The sequence below is a fragment of the Periplaneta americana genome, chromosome 2 (assembly GCF_040183065.1).
Source record: "Periplaneta americana isolate PAMFEO1 chromosome 2, P.americana_PAMFEO1_priV1, whole genome shotgun sequence".
NCBI lineage: Eukaryota > Metazoa > Arthropoda > Insecta > Blattodea > Blattidae > Periplaneta > Periplaneta americana.
The window spans coordinates 164,187,093-164,206,487 of NC_091118.1; the positions used below are offsets into that span (position 1 = coordinate 164,187,093).

At 37.7% G+C, this 19,395-nt stretch overlaps 1 protein-coding gene across 1 annotated transcript in view; it reads left to right on the forward strand.

The window, feature by feature from the left end:
* The first annotated feature begins 1,975 nt into the window (after nucleotides 1–1,975).
* LOC138694758 (uncharacterized) overlaps nucleotides 1,976–19,395 on the forward strand; it is a 32,878-nt gene continuing 15,458 nt past the window's right edge. The window contains exon 1 of the mRNA XM_069818780.1: nucleotides 1,976–2,061. The gene's annotated coding sequence lies outside the window, so the exon portion shown is untranslated. The remainder of the gene's footprint in view (nucleotides 2,062–19,395) is intronic.

The window sequence follows — 19,395 nt, forward strand, 5'->3', positions numbered from 1 at the left end:
AACAACGTATCATTCCAGTTTTCGTTTACTTTTATTGGTGTAATGCGTATAATTTTGAAAAATAGGCTACTATTGTATCAAATGCATACCACGAATGAAAAGTTCCGATTATAACGTGCGAATACAATCACAAATATTCAATAAATTAGGACACATTTGATAAGCCATAGACGACATTAATATATATATATATATATATATATATATATATATATATATATATATATATGGATCATATGAGGAAACGAAAAGGAAGGCAGAAAATAGGAAAGATTGGAGAAAGCTGGGTTTGCAGTGAAAGACCTGCCCTTGGCCAGAACATTAAATGAATGAATTTGATAAGCACATGAGAGTGTTAACTAATCCAGAACCGAAATTATATATATAGACTTTTATTAAAACGCTTTTAATTATATTTCCATTGTTGATGTTCGAACGTTTCCACTTCAGAACATTTATGGAATGTCTAAAATTATGTAAAATTATGGTTTGTTTAACGACACTCGCACCTGCAAAGGTTATATCAGCATCGCCGGTGTGCCGAAATTTTGTCCCTCAGGAGTTCTACTGATATGATCCTGTCACATTTAAACACGCTTAAATGCCTTCGACCAGGCCCGGGATCGAACCCGCAACCTCGAGCACAGAAGTTCAACGCTATACCGACTACGCTATCGAGGCCGACTTTATGACATGTCACAGAAGAAACGAAAACAACAATACATACATGTTCTGTTGTCATACAATGTGACAATGTTACAGTGTCAGTAAAGGCGCCAAAAAAATATATATTTTATTTCATTATATCTTTTAATCGCTCAATTCGTTCCCTAACATGTAACAATACCCAGGCAAATGTTGAACACTATAAAATCTATTGTGCAGTAAAACTGAATCATAACTCAAAAGAAATAAAACTCTGAACAGAAAAGTAATAATTATACATCGGATTCATATTTATTGAAAGTTAAGAATGGCACTTAGCCACCTAGGGTATCAGAATAGATATAGTGTTCGTTGGCAGTTTTTTTTTCTGGTAAAGAAGACTCCGAAATCTGACATTGGAGCACCGAGTCACACGAGCAGAAAAATTCATCGAGTAAACCGTGCATTGAGGTGTAAGTACCCGTTATGGCAGTTAACAAAATATTGTCAGTACGGTATTTTGTTTCTATACTATTACCGGATTGGACCGGGTGGCTACACGGTATAAGGCGCGTTCCCCATAAGCGACACGGTCCGAAGGTTCGTGGATTCGAATTCCACCTCGAGCATGAATTGATGTCCTTCGTTAATGTTTTGTCTTGTGTGTGTCTCTGTGGAGGCTCCTACGCTCTGCTGACCCCAGGTTAGGAGACACCCACATATGTGTCGCTGTCTAGTGTGTGTGGTCCGTAGAATCGTCCTCTCCCTACAGGCTTTGGTGTGTAGGTGCTACAACAGGAGAAGGTTAAACGAAAACGGGTAAAAACAAATGTTAGCGGATTTATCCGCTAGCTCTTTTTCAAATCCACGTGACACGTGTTAATGCTACCCGAGTCTCTACGTATGTGTGGGACTACAAGGGCACAAAGATACTGTAATTAATTGTCAATAGTGAACGAACTTTACCATAAGTAGAAACAAATTCACAAATAATTAACCATTCATACAAATAATTTACTTTTCTAATCATCAGTAGGATTCTGAAACACGTTATAAATCTTCCATAATTATGTGCTTGAAACTTGATATGAGAAATTCGATCATAAACTATTACCGATTGTGAGGGAAATTACTCTGCTCTACGCCCATGCTTCTCGTACTGGTCACGTGGTATCGTCTCTTGAACCAATAGCAGCGCGTTACGTCATTTCATTGACGAAGATTCGTAGATTGTACGCTACAAAGGGCGAGAGGTACGGAGGGAAGGGAAAACAACTGAAATACGGTGAGGGCGCGTGGGTGGAAACGTCATAGCCACTGCCTTTAGTGAATGAGCATGAAGAGCTCTCGGTGGCTCTTAGCAGAGAAATCGAAGTGCGGAAAAAACAGAAAGGAAAGAACGAAATACGGTCTAAGGTAAATGTCTTCCGTCTTTCTGAGTGTTAAATGCCCGAAGCAAAGCAATACACTAAAGCATGTTCACCATCTGTTAAGACGTCTGCGTATTTTATGATTATGAATGCCTAGCAAAATTGCGGATTACAGGATTAATCTGTGTTACGCAGTGTCTGTCATGTTTTCGGCAGTATAAATAATGAACGTAACACATTTCATATAATATCGCTTGCGCTATTGACAGATTTATGAGATGTTAATTATTATAGATGCGACGTAATTCACGTTATTTTTAGTACCTAAGTTATTATTAATAACGTACTAGTGTGCCCTAGAAAGCTGAAATAAACGAAAGAGATTTTAACCAACCACAATGCAATGTGAACAATCAAAATAATTACAAATGAGGATGTAAAATATATACACAATTAAAAATGCACGACATGTTCAACATAAAACAATGTTCCCAGATATACAAGGTTTTACCATTTTAATGCAAATCTGGTTTGCTGTGGATTAAACAGTAGCATTTCTAGCTACATTCCAAATCGGCTTCGAGTCTTATCGGAGAAGTGCAGATGTAGGCCTACTCTCCCTTCGACAGGGACATTGTCCTGTGTTTTCCTGTTTTGTTTAAACTGTGACCTTAACTTACAGTATGCTGACATGCCCATCGCTGTGGATTAACGGTAATCACGTCTGACGCGAAACGAGCGGGCCTGGGTTCAAATCCTGTTTGGGGCAAGTTAGCTGAATGAGGTTTTTTCCGAGGTTTTCCCTCAACCAATTGAGCAGAATTGCTGAGTAACTTTTGGCGTTGGACCTCGGATTCATTTCGCTATCATAATTACATTTCCCCTCTTTCATCATCATCATCATCATCATCATCATAATCATCTGTGCTTCTTTCCTAGGTTTCGGGCTTGCTCCGATGTAGAATCGACTGCAGACCGCCGTCTAACTTGAACCCCGTGGATATGTGGTCATTCGTCCTTGGTGGTAGCACTATGCACCGTGGGCTCTCCACTGAGCTCTTGATAATTCGTGGGACCGGGTTGAGGGACCGCGGTGAGGCCTATGCGGAAAGGTAAAGGGATTCTGTAGGCTGTAGGGGAGTTCGGGGGCGTCACACAGGAGGATCTGTAGCGTGGGAGGCCTTAGGGTATGTACATCATTCCATCCTGGGTAGTACAATGGGCTCACCCGACCGATTTGCGTGCGAGGACAGTCTCAGTCCGTGCCTTCCCCTAAGGGCAGTGCTGTTGGGCCGGTACGGGCCGGTACGCCGTACCGTCTAAAATAAAAACTCGCTGTTACCGTATCGGAAAAAATTAGACTCGAAACTATTTTAATTATGTATAAATAGTCTTTAATATACAGTATTTTGAAATGGAGGATGTTAGCTATTTGAAAAACATTTTGATTTTGATATCTGGCATAAAAGTAGCGGCTGGTACCTCATATCCTTCATTGTTTAATCGAAAACCATGGTCTGGCACTTCAGGAATAGTTATGATTTGATAATTTAGAGCTTGCATACCGCCGTGGTACTTCTACTCATTTTGTGTTGTGAGAGGAATTCACTCACCAAGAGCGACCGATGTGCTGGGGCATTGTCGTGATGGAGAACCCAATTCTGTCCTTGCCACAAGTTGGGTCTTCTTCGTCGAACTGCATCACAAAAACGCCTAAGAATTACAACATACGCCTCCTTATTAAGTTCGATCCTCAGGAATAAACTCGAAATGTACGAGGGCCTGGATATCGAAGAACATTTCAAGCATTAATTTCCTCTTTGATCGGACGGCACGGAATCTCTTTGTCGTGGTGAGGCGGGAGATTTCCACGTTGAAGACTGCCGTTTTGGCTGCGGATCGTAAAGGAAACACCATGTCCCGTCACCTGTGATCACTCTGTGCAAGAGAGTTGGATCCTGGTCCACGTTGTCAATCAGGTCTTCACCAACCATTTGCCGCTCTTCCCGCTGGTCATCTGTTAGGCCTCTTGAAACAGTGCGCACACAAACACGTCTCATGTTCAAATCATTGTGGGAAATGGACTTTGCGAAATGCCTAACAAAGTAGCCATATCATCTATTGATTGTCTGCGTTCTCGTCTGATTTCTCGTGCAACTCGAGCTATCATTTCTTCCGTTCTTGCCGATCTAGGTCTTTCTGGACGTGGATGATCATCCGCTGAAAGATGGCCACTTGTGAAGCGCTTCTGTCACTCATACATTCGGTTCCGAGACATTGCTTCTTCTCCATACGGTCCATACCTGTGGAGTAACTGTTAGCGCGTCTGGCCGCGAAACCAGGTGGCCCGGGTTCGATTCCCGGTCGGGGAAAGTTACCTGGTTGAGGTTTTTTCCGGGGTTTTCCCTCAACCCAATATGAGCAAATGCTGGGTAACTTTCGGTTCTGGACCCAGGATTCATTTCACCGGAATTATCACCATCTCATTCAGACGCTAGATAACCTAAGATGTTGATAAAGCGTCGTAAAATAACCTACTAAAATTAAAAAAAAAAAACTCCATACGCTTGGCGCATGAGTGCCAGAGTCTCAGTAAATGTTTTACCGAGTTTAACACAAAATTTAATGTTTCCTCTCTACTCTTTCAAGCTCATTTTACCACATTATACCTAGACGTCTTCACTAGAAACAGCTGAGAGCTGCTTTTATTTCAATTGGTTTCCGGCTAGCTACGTTAGTCTTCCCCATTCTCATGCAAAGCCTCACTGAATCTATACGCCTGGAGAGCAGGTCACATACCACACTGATAAGGCAGAGAAGTTGCCTATAGAGCATGGGGTTGCCACCCGATGTTCTGGTACTTTCTGACTCTCTCGGTTCACCACGACGAAAGAGATTCAGTGCCGATCGATCAAAGGGGAAAGTAATTCTTGAAGTATTCTTTGATATCCACGGTCTCGTACATTTCGCGTTTATTCCTGAGAGTCGAACTGTCAGTAAGGAGGCGTATGTTGCAATTCTTCGGCGTCTTCGTGATGCAGTTCGACGAAGAAGACCCAACTTCTGCCAAGAACAGAATTAAGTTCTCCATCATGACAATGTCCAAGCACAACACAAAATACCTGTCCTTCCGCAGCCACCATACTCTCCAGATCTTGCTCCAGCAGATTTATACTAATTTCCAAAGGTCAAATCCCTATGCAAGAGACGGCGGTTTGTGGCAGCCGAAGAGGTGAAAATTCATGCGAAAAGTGCTCTGGGGGAAGTGACCAAATATAGGCTGCAGGAATGTTTAGAAAAGTGGTATGGACGCTGGCAGAAGTGTGTCACTGCCCAGGGGGCGTACTTTGAAGGCGGTGTTGTGTATATGGTTATATGCTATCTGCAAGAAAGATTCTACACATGTTCGCACTGAGTCTATATTCTTGGAGAGTAGGTCACATACTACACGGACAAGGCAGAGAAGTTGCCTATAGAGCACGGCGTTGCCACCCGAAGTTCCGTTACTTTCTGACTTTACTAATGTAATAACACTAGCTTTATGGCATGGCGTCTCAAGAAATCTGCAACAATGATTCGCTAATTTCGAAACTTGTGTAGATGCCTTTCGCATAACACAAATTTTAGGATGTGGGGCCTCAAGAATTCTGTTGCACTGTTTTGCTAATTTTAAAACTTGCTCAGGCGTAATGCTAGCAGTTTGCTAGAGGAGGAAATTTTCGTGCGTTCACGAATCTTGAGTCCAGTTACATATTATAGATTCTATTCCAATTTCAACCAAAGAATGTGAATGAGCATTGCTGTGATTAACGATAGCTGCACTAAGAAAAGGAATATTCTTCCAGTGAAGAGTTCCTAGACTTTTGTTCCTAAAAGGTATTGGGCCACCAATGTCAGCATTTAATTTCTTGCCTTATATGCAATTGTGACTGCGATCTGGAAGGAGGTCTGCAGAGGCGACTGCATGACGAGGAAGTAACTTTGGGAAAGAAGTGTAATACGAGTCTTCTATACAGAGTCTAGTCTGACAAAGAACATTTCAACAGTAGACCCTAATTTTTTTTTCCAACTACAGCACTGCCTGAAGGGGAAATAATAGATGGATGGATGGATGGATGGGTGGATGGGTAGGTAGGTAGATGCTGACAACATGGCGACGGATATTCACTAATTGTGAATGTTAATTTATAATTCTCACCAGGATGAGGACAAACGGCAAAAAGAGAGAGTCATTGATAGTAATAATCAACATGAAACATATAGGAACACTTCTCTGTTGTTTAGTTAGTTTTCCGAAGATAGGTTCGAACCTTATAAGTGACACCAATAAGGCATCACTCATGAGGCAATTAGGCAGGAGATAATGGGTAGGGAGGCTAGTTTCTTTTCCCCCTCCTTTGTATACTTTTTCTGTAGAAATTAAACACCTCAGCCCTCTGTGAATGAAATGTTGTTAACTTCTTTTTCATGCAAAATCACAATTTTTTTAATAATTCAAACATCGTAAGATTAACGTTATTTATAGCAATATTTAAGAATTTTACTGTGTTCAAAGTAATGCGAGATACTGGATTTTGCGCGGTATCATGCATGAAGAAACATTCACGTTTCGGAGCTACTTTTCGGCCACATCACCAAAAAAGGCAATGAAAGGGGAAAACGCCTACAGTCCCGCAGAATAACTCTTGGTATTGGATCGTACAGTTAGGTTCCTCTCTCGTTTACTTTCATAATAATCGTAACCATTATTTTAAAAATGTAAAAATTAAGCTACTATTGATTTTTTAATATGTGGATACCAATTAAATAGACTAGAGTTGGGTTCACGACGAGCAAAGCGGGTACTCTTTCTTGGGGTGCTAGAGTGTTATATATAAAGAAAGAAATATATAACTTTGTTCTCGAAATAAAGTATTATTTTTATTATTATTATTATTATTATTATTATTATTATTGTTATTATTATTATTTAGCCTACTTCCTACATTTGTCAAGGAGTGTGTGACTTTTAGTTATTGGAAGATTCGGGTTAGATTTCCCAGAAGGGAAAAGGATTTTCCTTTTCGCCGTAATTTCCAGAACATCTAGGAATCACTTACTCTCTTGTCAAACAAAAACTTAAATTCTTGCTTGGGAGTAAAGCGGCCAGGAAGCGATAGGCCTATTGAATATTATCTCTTCCTAATGTTGAGATTCAGAAAGAATGGTTACTATAATACCTTCCTGCATTCTTCGAGCATTCGTAGTTTGTATTTAAATATTAAATTAAGTAGGATCTTTTTTGATCAAGGACTGAAATTGCTACAATCCAACTATTGTTATTGCTTGATGAGTTATAGTAAAATATTTCTCTCCTACTGATTTAAGATACATGCTATAGAAAAATTATGCGGTAATTGTAATACAGAGAAACTTCTGCGGTAGCCTGTCAGGATGGCGGACCCGGGTTAGAGTCCTGGTTGGGCCTGCTTTTTTCTTCTTCTTTGTTGAAAAATCCATAGTGACATTCGTGGTAAACAAGGTAGCAGTTTGGTTTTTTTTTTTATTTTCCCGTTTTTACAATATAGGCACTGACATCATTCCTTAAACATCTCTCCATTCCACAATCTCTTAAAATCATCAGCATCACCGTCGGCGAGCTGAGGAGGAAAATAGTCCAGAGATACATGGGTTTGCCTACATGCGCCCTGGATACACAGCGTGCCTTTGCACAGTCGACCATTGGGAGTGCAAATGCTCTTCGTTGGGGGTTAGTAGAATGGACCAGATATTAGTTTAAAGTGTTCGGTCCGCATATAAATCAATCAATCAATTATTAACAAAGAGACAGGTTGACTGGCGGAGTTAAGCGGTTTGGAGGAAGGCACCTAGATTTCTTTAGTCCATGGACGCTTTTCATCAAAAGATGGCCTTGAAACTGTCACTGTGATACAAACTGATAGGGTTGACAGGAGATATGAAACGAAGCAATTTGAGATTAGAAACTTAATATGTCCGGTGACGCCTTTATTTACGAGTCATACGCCTCGTAGGCAACCCGTCCTTCATGCGCAATTTTGGGGTTCACTCCGAATGTATGAAACTGAAACTCACCTTTCGTCTTATTTTTTTATTAATTTAGTTAAACATTCCATTTTCGCACATCTTGTCGCATTACAGTAGCCTGGGGGAAAGGAACTGGCCACCCTATTCCATTATCTTCTGACTTAGTTGCCTTATGAGTGATGCCTTGTTGGTGTTACTTGTGGGATCCAGACCTGTCTTTGGATAGTTGACTGAAAGAACAAAAGGAACAGTAGCCTATTGAATAAAGGTAAAGTCAACCTCATGACAGGCCAATTCGGCCCAGAGGGTGGCGAGAGGTTAAGACTTCCATTTTTACAGAGAATCGGCATTTAATGGCAGTAGGGATGTCAGTCCTACGTGCCCGCCGCCTTTATACCCAAGAAAATCCCCCTGGTACACATTTTTGTTAGAGGCTGAGAAGTTCCAGGGCCATAGTGCGGCTAGAAAAATCCATGACCCCATCGTGACTCGAACTCGACTCGACCAGGACCATAGTGCAGTGGAAAGGATTAAGTCATTGAGAAAGTCAGTTATTCCATCGGTAACCTAACCCGCGATCTTTAGCGTTGTAGTATAGAACTTTAATCACTATGTTATCGTAACACTTTTAGTAGTTGTTCAAAACGATGACCTCCAACTTATATGAAGGATTATAATTTCACAATGTGGACCTTTTTGTCCTCTTCAACATACGTGATACCTATTTTACAGGAATATGAAAAAATAATAATTGTCAAGTTTCAAATGAAATCTCTTACGAAATATGGACTTGTATTTGTTTTACAAATCAATATACAATTCGTGTATAATTAGCAAATATGTTATTTATTAGTAGTTAATAGTTAAAATTGATGTCATAATATCCATTATTTTATATTTCAAATATGCCTACATGAAAATAAACGTTTTATTGGAATCGAACCTGATGTCGCTAGATTTGTGGCCAGAAACGCTACCAGACAGAGCCACAGTAAACAAATTTCGTTATATTACATAAAATAAATAATTATGCATCAAATAAATGTTAATTTGTTATTACATCATACGGGTAAACTCGTAAAATATAAACTTATAAACCAGCAGTTATCAGCACAGAGCACCCTGGGGCTAGCGTTCTTACCCGCAGAGAACACACTGCACTATGGTGCACTCGTAGCTGCTAGCGGGTTTGCTCTCTACCTCTTCCTGCTGCACGACGGGGCACACAGGATGGCTCTGCTTACCCTTTACCCATTTCAGCGAGTGCTGACGACCACTGTTATAAACGATTTGTGGAAGTGCGAGACTCCTTGTACGAGTGTACAGAAATACAACCGCAGAATGGGGCTGTATATTGATATTTTACTTGAATGTGTTCATTAGTACCAAGTCTAATTCTCTTCCAATTGTCGAGTGCTCAGTATCATCATAGCGCTGACTCAAGGGATTTAATGCATATCGTGTCATTGTGACGTCTATTTGCTAACACTTTTTACTCGTACCTTATGATAATTCTCCCTTTATGTTAGTGTGTTAATGTTATCATAGACAATAGGCCTATCAGCATACCGCTAAAAGAATGTTTCTAAAAAGGAGCACTGCTCAGTGGTATTACGCCAGTGGTATTCTGTGATAATCGGTAGCATTTTTAGCTACAAATATAACGGCTCAGGGTTCGGTTCCTGACAGGAAGGTGGAGATTATTAGGAAATGAGTGTGTGTGCATTTTCTTGTGTTTGCTCTGTATTGTTTTAAGCTGTAAGCAGCACCAAGTTGGCAAAATGGGCAGGGAGTCCTTTACTTAGGCCTATGAATGCTTTTTGTTGGTTCATAATCCCTAGAAGATTAAAGATTTCAGTCCGATCTTTGAAAGCAGATGAAGATGAAAATGATGATGATTATTATTATGATAGTGATGATGGTGATGAAAAAATACTCATCATGTAAATGAATTTACTTCATGTATGTAATCAAAGTCATTCTGAATTCTTGGTCAAACTTTGCATCTGTCACTGAATAATATTTCATACAGTTCATATTTTCCTCCTGCGTCACAAGATGTTATCTTAATCACACATTACATAAACGGAAAACAGTAAGTTGAAAATTTACGTAAGCATTAAGTACTTTATATTATTACAATCACCGTAAAACAAAACAATAAATCAGAACTTCAGAAAGCTTATAGGCCTACACTTGTAAAGATTAAAAGTATAAGAATATGGAAGTATGTGAAATATTCTTCCATTGAAATGCATATTAACGCAACGAAATCAATGTACTCTTATCGACCAAGATGTATCATTTCAAAACAATATTAACATACTGTAACTTGTGAATGCAAACTGCTGACTCATAATACTCACAAAATTGAGGTTGAAACAGGCCAAAGAGTCGAATCCTTGAAAGAGATGACGAGGAGTTGATGATGATGATGATGATGATGATGATGATGATGATGATGATGATGATGATGATGATGATGATAGGCATTATGCCAATGAATTTACCTCATGTATGTACCTAATCAAAGTCACTCTCAATTTCTGGTCAAACTTTTACGTCTGTCACTCAAGCATAGTATTTCGTTGGCCACCGGCGTGGCTCAGTCGGTTAAGGCGTTTCTCTGCCGGTTTGAAGTTGTGTTCGGGCCCGGGTTCGATCCCCGCTTGGGCTGATGACCTGATTGGGTTTTTTCCGAGGTTTTCTCCAACCGTAAAGTGAATTCCAGGTAATCTATGGCGAATCTTCGGCCTCATCTCGCCAAATACTGTCTCGCTGCCACCAATCTCATCGACGCTAAATAAGCTCGTAGTTGATACAGCGTCGTTAAATAACCGACAAAAAATATCTATTTCGTACAGTTAAAATTTTCTTTTTGCGTCATAATACATCTAAACCTTCTCATTACATAAGCAGAAAACAGTAAGGTTGAAAATATACGTATCAAGTGCTTTAAATTATTACGATTTTAATAGCTATTACCGTTAAAGAAAATAACAGCTAAATTAGAATTTCAGAAATATTATAGGCCTACGTCTATAAAAACTAAAAGTACAAAAATATGTATGTAAAATATTCTTCAAATAAAACACAAACAGTATTAGCGCAACGAAATCAATGTGAAACCGTCAACCAAGACAACATACATTATGTTGCAGAATGTCACGTGCAACATGCATTTTGCATTATAACAATCAATAATAATTTCGTATTCGGCTTTGTCACCTCTCCTGAAATCTCGATTTTGATCAAAATTTTAATCCTGCTACGAATAATGATTTTCTGTGCATATGACAACTTTTATTCAAACATCACAACGTTCAAGAATCACAATTTTACGATTACTACCTGTAACGTGATAATGTGGCAAAATTCTATATAGACTATTCAATAAGCTCCATTAGCTTAGCATGTCGTATTCACATCCGGTACTTGTGAATGGTGCATACGAGTTTATGGTTCGGTCGTGTCATGTTTTACATTCACTTAGCTATTCAACACTTTATGTTCGAGACTCACTGCCATTTTCCAAAGCATATGCTATCACGCAGTACAGAACTGCTAGAGAATTATTACGCTTCTGAAGCATTTACATTTAATCGTCTCGGTGATTGAGTGGTTCGTGAACTCAAACCTGACTGTAGGCAACTTTCAAAGGTGTTAAACAGTTTTGGTATGGAAGTAAAGTTAGAAGGTCCATGTCATAGATTTATATAAAGTAAAATATTTCTTCTCAATAAGAGCATTCTAGCCAAAGTTTCCGTCCATATAAAACTTCAACCCTGGTAGGCATCATCCTCGCCTATCACCTTATGATCGGGGTTATTCAAATTATCTTTTCATATGCTCTCTCCAAAAAAAAAAAAAATAAAATTTGAATTCTGCACACTATCAGATTAGAAGAGCCTAGGTCCTAGAAAGTTAGTCATCGACGATAAAATGAGATATTAGTAACCAATTACGAGTAAGAAACATTTACAATTATCTCGTAATATTATAAAACAACCGTAAAACCATCGTTGTCAATATAATCATCATGATCATCTCCTCCTTCTCCTACCCTCAAGTACTGAGCCTAATTGCTTATTGCGTATTGACTCTTGTAAAAAGTTATGAACCTATAATTTAACATTAACTTCGTGGTCATGTGATTCTCAAAAGTAAAAATAGACAGTTCCTGTGAGAGGTCGATACATTTCCACTTGCTTAGGCTATCTGGAATCGATCACGAGTTCTTTAGCTTCGAAGCCAGAAATGCTTCCGCATGAGACTCAGTGAAGGATAGTAGTAATATGTATTAACATTACGAGTCTACGTCATAAAATGGTGGACATGTAAGATGTACGTGTGCCTGTATAACATTGAGAACTATTGGAATTCTATGAATGATTAGAACCAATAAGTAAAAACATTTGAGGTCATTAGTTTACATAGGATGTTTATGGAGTGTCAATAGACAGATTAATGACAGTTCAAGAATAGCTAAGGTTTATTTAAACATTGTTCAAAATCCAGTAGCCTATTCACATAAATAAATGATATTTTCGTAAAACCTTTCATATCAATCCATTAAAAAAGAAACATTGCAATGGAGGCTTACCTAGCAGATCTGAAAATGAGATCCGCGAACAGAAGTCAATGCCCATTATGTAAGAATAAGATTGTGGACTTATTTCTGATCTATGAAAATGATGCGGCGACTACAAAGAAAAATACTGTTATAACTGGCTAATGCGGCGAAAAAAAAAAACAGGAAAAGACAGAAAAGAAAGAATTTATGTTGAATATAGAGAACAAGTTCTTTCGTCAGTACATTAATATAATTGACCTTTCCCTAAGACTAGTGACTACATGCTCATATTAGGCCCCTGCACAGAATTTGGAATTGCGTTTTTTTTTGTCTTCTAATAGGCCTAATAGACCCATTAATTCCCATAACGCCTTTAGTACCCAGAAAAAGTAATATTATTTGTTTACTAGTATTTAAATAATTTCTATTTTACATAATTTCTTTTGGATAGGCTTAGGCTACTGTTTTATTCCTTGTAATTTCTTAATGAGGGTTAACCACGAATTTCCCCCCTTGTGCACGACCTTACACAGATGTGCCACATCCTTATCATAAACTGAAGACCTCCCTCAAAGAACATTGCATATCATATGCAAAAGCCGTTGATATACAACGTTCTTTGAGGGAGGTCTTCAACTATTCTTAGCATTTCACACGAATTTCATATTACCGATTTGCCTTCCTTTATTTCATTAAGATTATATGACCTACCTAGTCCACCGCTGTGGAATAACGGTTAGCACGTCTACCGTGAAACGAGCTGGCCCGGGTTCAAATCCTGGTTAGGATAAGTTATCTGGTTGAGGTTTTTCCGAGGTTCCTCCTCAACTTAATAAGAGCAAGTGCTGGGTAACGTTCGGCGTTGGACCTTGGACTCATTTCGCTGGCATTATCATCTTCATCTCATTCAGACGCTGTATAACCTTAGCAGTTGAAAAAGTGTCGTAAAATAACCAAGTAAAATGACCTACATAACCATTTAGAAAGTAAATTTTCTTCATTTTAAACAGAATTCAAATTCCATACACGCAAGTTCAGCCATTTTTTTTAATCTTTTCCAAATTTTGAGGGTTTGTATCCTTAGTAAGTATTATATTTCATAGCCCAAAATCAGTATTTCACATTTCGGAAAGAAGTGAGATTCAAAACCTGTTATTTTCATAATTATAGGCCTATTCTTCACTCTGTTGATTATTACACGGTGTGTTTCAAGCTGCCACAAAGACGCTATATTGTCCTCTTTGTTGTGTTTATCCTGTGTTGTTTCACGTGAGGTCTTGCGTCATTTTGACTACATTACTAGAGAGCCCACTACTTGTTCGTGATATTCTCGAAAGCGATAACGGAATGTAGCAGATAGCTCAATTCTCGAAGGCAAATAATTAAAGTTATATTGTTCATCCGTCGTCTGTGAAAACAAAATTTTCTTGAAATCGCACTGTTATCTTTGTTTCCATATTTAACATGCAATAGCTAATGCTCTAAAACTACGCGTTGTAGTGGACTGTACCTACAAATGACTGTTAGAAATGAGAACACGCTGTTCCACTGCCGGTGTTAAAATATTCATTGACACTAGACAGGTTGCGGGTTATTTATATTAATGGAAGTAAATTCATTCATGCTTGGCCTCGCATTCTGTTCCTTAACAATTCATACAGAATTAATTCGGTGTCGATTCGCCTCCCCCCCATTCACGAATGAGGCAAAACCTTAGCACAACCTGCCGGCCCGGAGTGGATCAATGTCTTATCGATTCGGTTGTGCAATGCTCAGCATACCGCCAACGCAAGCATTCTACTCAATGAAACGGTACGCACGAGTGCAGACGGGATCATGCCATAAAAATTACATAAAAGATCGTTCTTATCATGAAACCAATGAATGGGCACTAAAACTACGAAAATGGTCATGAACGTAGTTCACTGGAACTAAAAATAAACCCTCAAATTGATAACACGAAGGTCTGTGCCTCTGTTCATTAATAGCTTCCGTTTCAGTAGGCCAATAAACAACAGTGAGAAGGCGGGTACGGGAATTTACTGGAGTAGTTACCTAACTCGTCACTGTATGTTATCAAAAATGAACAAATTATAGGGTGACCATAATGTTTTAAGCAAAAACCAGGATATAACTGCAATTCTCGACCTAAAAATGGGATGGGTGCCATAAGTTAGTTCGCCCCTTTCTCGTCTGAAAATAAGCTACTAAATCTTAAACTGTCACAAAGTTGTAAATGCTATAATGGTATATCAGGTGACTCATGGCCACAACACTTGTGCACACAATTTATTTTCCTCTCGCATATTGATTATTTGAAGTAATTGCAAAATTTCTCTCCATTTTCTCTGAAAGATGTAACAAGGGAAAAGCAATAATTAAATTGCGAATTAATAAATAGATCAATCGTAATTAATAACCTGCATACATTTGTAAAACTTGTCATGACATTTCTTGTTGTTCCCACCTATATGAGGGAACCAGTAGGCCAATAATCTATGTATTAATTTAATGAATCGCCTTTACCCATATACTAGGGCCTGCCGTTTCAGGCGCCAGGAGAATAATTGAATTCAATTTTTCGTTGAAAATGTCTAGCGGATATTTTCTATTCGATAAACACTGAGTAGTGTATGAAGCATTTCCTATGACCTATGCACTCGTAATATGTATACACCAAGTGTTGCAGCATTGGTTTATATTAAATTTCTTTTAACGAATTCGTATCATTATCGTATAAATGACGTAGACTTGTCTGTATTACATTTGAAACTCATTTAAAATGAAAACTGGATAAAACGAGATTTTAGGGGAAAACGGCGGAATGACCTGGAAAATTGTATACAACGGTTCAGTCTGGTTCAAAATAAGACTATAGGCCACCCTAACAAATTAGTATTTTCGATGAAAATATGTTGATTTATTAATTGTTGGATGGTAAGTCGACATCTTATGCTCTGTACTTAACGATCATAATCCATCCAATAGAGGCTCTACCATCTAAAGAAAATAAGCTTTGAATAGGTACCGGTACTCTAAATGTTAAAACTATGGCGAAAAGCTAGTTTCTTCTTCCTAAATCTAAATTTGCCTCTAAATGGTTCTGATGGTTAGCATCTGTGTATTTGGATGCGAAGTTCGAGGTTTCAAATTCGATGGTGGTCGATGGATTTTCAACGAGCGATAAAGATAATAAGAATGACTTCAGGGAAAGAAGTAATGACAAGGGTTTCGAGTCGTAGATTTAAGGTACGCGAAAAAAGATTCTGTCCTTAAATTAAGAGCTCTAGTTTTCAGTACTTTCTTGCCCCATCAAGTGTTCTGCTTTGTCTGATAGATGTTTTTGAGGTATTTGTTTCGTGAGATCGCAGAGGGCTGCAACGGAAAAATAATAAAACAAAATAGAAAATATAAGGGCGAACATAGTAACTCAATAGCTTACAGTGCACACGTAGCTGCATAAGACTAAGAATCCTCACATGAAAATTACGAAACTAAAGAATGTTGCCGTAACTTTTTATTTAATGATCGCTTTATATTATAGAAATTATAATTGTCGAATAAGTTTGGTACGTAGGTGAAATCCAAGCACTCGAAGTAAAACCTGCACCATTACCGATTTGTTCATCAAAAGCTCACGTGTTATGTTGAGGATGTAACTGCCTCTTCGGTGGATAAATGTCCGCTAAGTTGTGTAGAAGTCTTAGAAAAATGAATTGATAAAGTAGTATAATATATTATTAAAGTAGTACATATAGACCTATATTTTTTTATTTATTTACACTTAGAAAATAATTTTCGAAAATCTTAAATAGGCTACCTACCAAACTGCAAGTGCTGCTTATTTACCTTCCTGTGTCCAAGAGCGTTAAACTTGAAAAATTTAACATACTTATATTGAGTTCACCCTTACCATACAAGAAGAATTGTTACGCAAACTTACTAAGTATCTTAATATGATGTGATTGATGTGATCCATAAAAACTTTGCAAATAACGAATTTTCAACGGGAAGTAACTTAATAATAAATTAACAACAGAAATTAATTCATAACTATGTACGAGAGAAAATTTATAGAAGTTTATAGAATAACTAGAACTTAAGCTTATATCAGATTTAATTACAATAGGTTCTTAATATTTGAACATACCATGATACATTGCACACACTCGTTTTAATCTATAATGTATCAATAATAAAAAATAAAGATTAGATAGTCTTGTCCATGGTGGAATTTGAAAGTAGTAATTGATAATTTTTTACAACTTCATTCTCTGACTTGGCGATTATTAATGAACTCGTACCTTTGAGCTTTGTGACAGACTGTTTTAATGTATATGTTTAATGTATAGGAGGCCTTTGACGTCTTTCAGAAAATGTGATAGTGGGAAAAAAATGTCTCACATTCTGTTTAAATGAATTAATACTTTGAGGGCTGGAAAGCTCTTGTGTTATATACAGAGCGCTTGCTTACATAATGTAGGTCGACTGAGCGGCGCGCGACCGGTATGAAGGCCATGAAACACGCGGCAAACCGTTTCCCGCACACTCAGCAGTCCAGTTCAGTCTCTCTGTAGGAGTGGTAGTGTTGATGTTAGATTGCGTGTTATTCTTCTGATTATGTTAGTGAAACGTTTAGATTCAGGAATGGTTGGATTGACGTTAGATTGCGTGCTATTCTTCTGATTGTGTTAGTGAAGTGTTTAGATTAGCTTGCTGACATGGCACCACAGAAATGATATGATATAATATATTATATTTACGTCACAGCACTTCTTTTCATGTAATGGTGTAGGGTACCTCACATTTCTCGTATCTGGTGCCACCATTAACATATTATTACATTAACACATTATTAGCAGTACACGTCTACACAAATACTCCAATTTACCCTATGTACCTTTTTATTATTCGGTCTAATCTCCCCTTCAATAATTATCCTACATTTCCTTTGCTATTCTCTATTTGTTCACTATTCCTAATACCTCTAATAGGCCTATTATATACTATTTTGAACCCTCCTGTTTTTTTTTCTCTAACTAATATTCACTAAAATCTCATTATTAAATTGTATTATTTACCTTATTTTTTCCATTGACCTTTTCTCCTATTTTCTGTTATATTCATTTACTGTTCCAATTTTCAAATATTAGTACTAATTTTATGCTGTCACTTATTCACTTCTCTTAACACTATTTCACTATTGCACCACAGAAATTTACATTAGAGCAAAGGATTTTTATGGTAGAGACTTATTTGAAAAGGCTAATTGCGGAAATGTAAAAAATCGATTTGAAAGAAAATTCCACAAACACAATCAGAGAAATAACACGCAATCTAACGTCAACAGAACCACTTCTATATAGAGAGACAACTGGACTGCTGAGCGTGAGGGAGACGTTTTGCCGCGTGTTGCTTGGCCTTCGTGCCGGTCACTCGCCGTCCGGTCGATCTACATTATGTAAGCGAACGCTCTGTAGTATGACATGTAGAAATCAAGTAAGCTTTCGGGTTCCTTCTCCTTAAAAAATAGAGAGAGAGAGAGAGAGAGAAATGCTTTTATAACAAAATAATATTTTATTGCACTTTGTATCTGAGATCATCATAGAGAAATGATAGCAAGAGACAGGTTATAATAATATACTGTATACTTTTCTTACAAAAATGCTGTTTTCTACTGAAAATAATGTACGACCAGCGGCTAGCACAGATGGTCAAATCGTTCGCCCTGACTCTCTTAGCAACAATAACAATTTAGGTGTATTTTACATTTACCGAAACTTGGAACTTTTACTGTAGACTAAAATTTGTGTGGTCAGCAATTACGCATCTAAAATGATTGTTAGCTATAATCAGGGTAAGAATTAAGATTTCTGAGGGGAGGATAGAATTCTAGATAGGGATTACAATACACAAAATTATTATTATCCTCATTCGATACGGCTCAACGCTTCGTCGCACTGAATTCCTTGTCTTGCATCTTGATCATAATAATAATTATATCCATGAGCAGGCTTAAGATAAGATAAGACTGATTGTTGTCAGCTTGCTAGTGATGATAATACATCAATATTATTTTCTTTGCTTACTTTATACTTTATAAAGTATATTTGTATTAAATATATATATATATATATATATATATATATATATATTGTGAGGGGGGGATAGAAGTTATCCCTGGTAGGGATGTTAATATGAATTTATTTGATCATATTCTGTCTAGTGATTTAATTTAATGTATACTTCATACAGTAAGTAATTTCCGTCATTCTATTATAAATTTTGTCTAAACAAACTCGCATTATTTCTATTAACCAGTTCAATGTCAATTCTAATAAAAGAACATTTCAACAAACAAACTTCATCACAGATCACACACATGGATTTATTGTCATCAGTTATCACAGTCTAGTATATACTGTCACGAAGCTTAATACGAAGGGAATATGCATCCATAGGTAATTGCTAACCACTAGGATCGCTACTATTGTCTCATCACAGACAATGCGAAATAGTACCGGCACAGTCTATTGTTCCTAGTACTCTCATCACCTCAAGCTTCGTGACTGTGATTATACCTTTTAATCCTACACCTACAATGCCGCCAACTTATTTGGGCTCGTGGGGTCCAAGCCCACTTAATAATTTGTCGTGTTATCATTATACTTATGAGATTTATTTAACTTATACCACAGTCTAAGACATACAGTCACGCAACTCATACGTATAAAATATGCCAACATTTGACAGCTGGCGCGA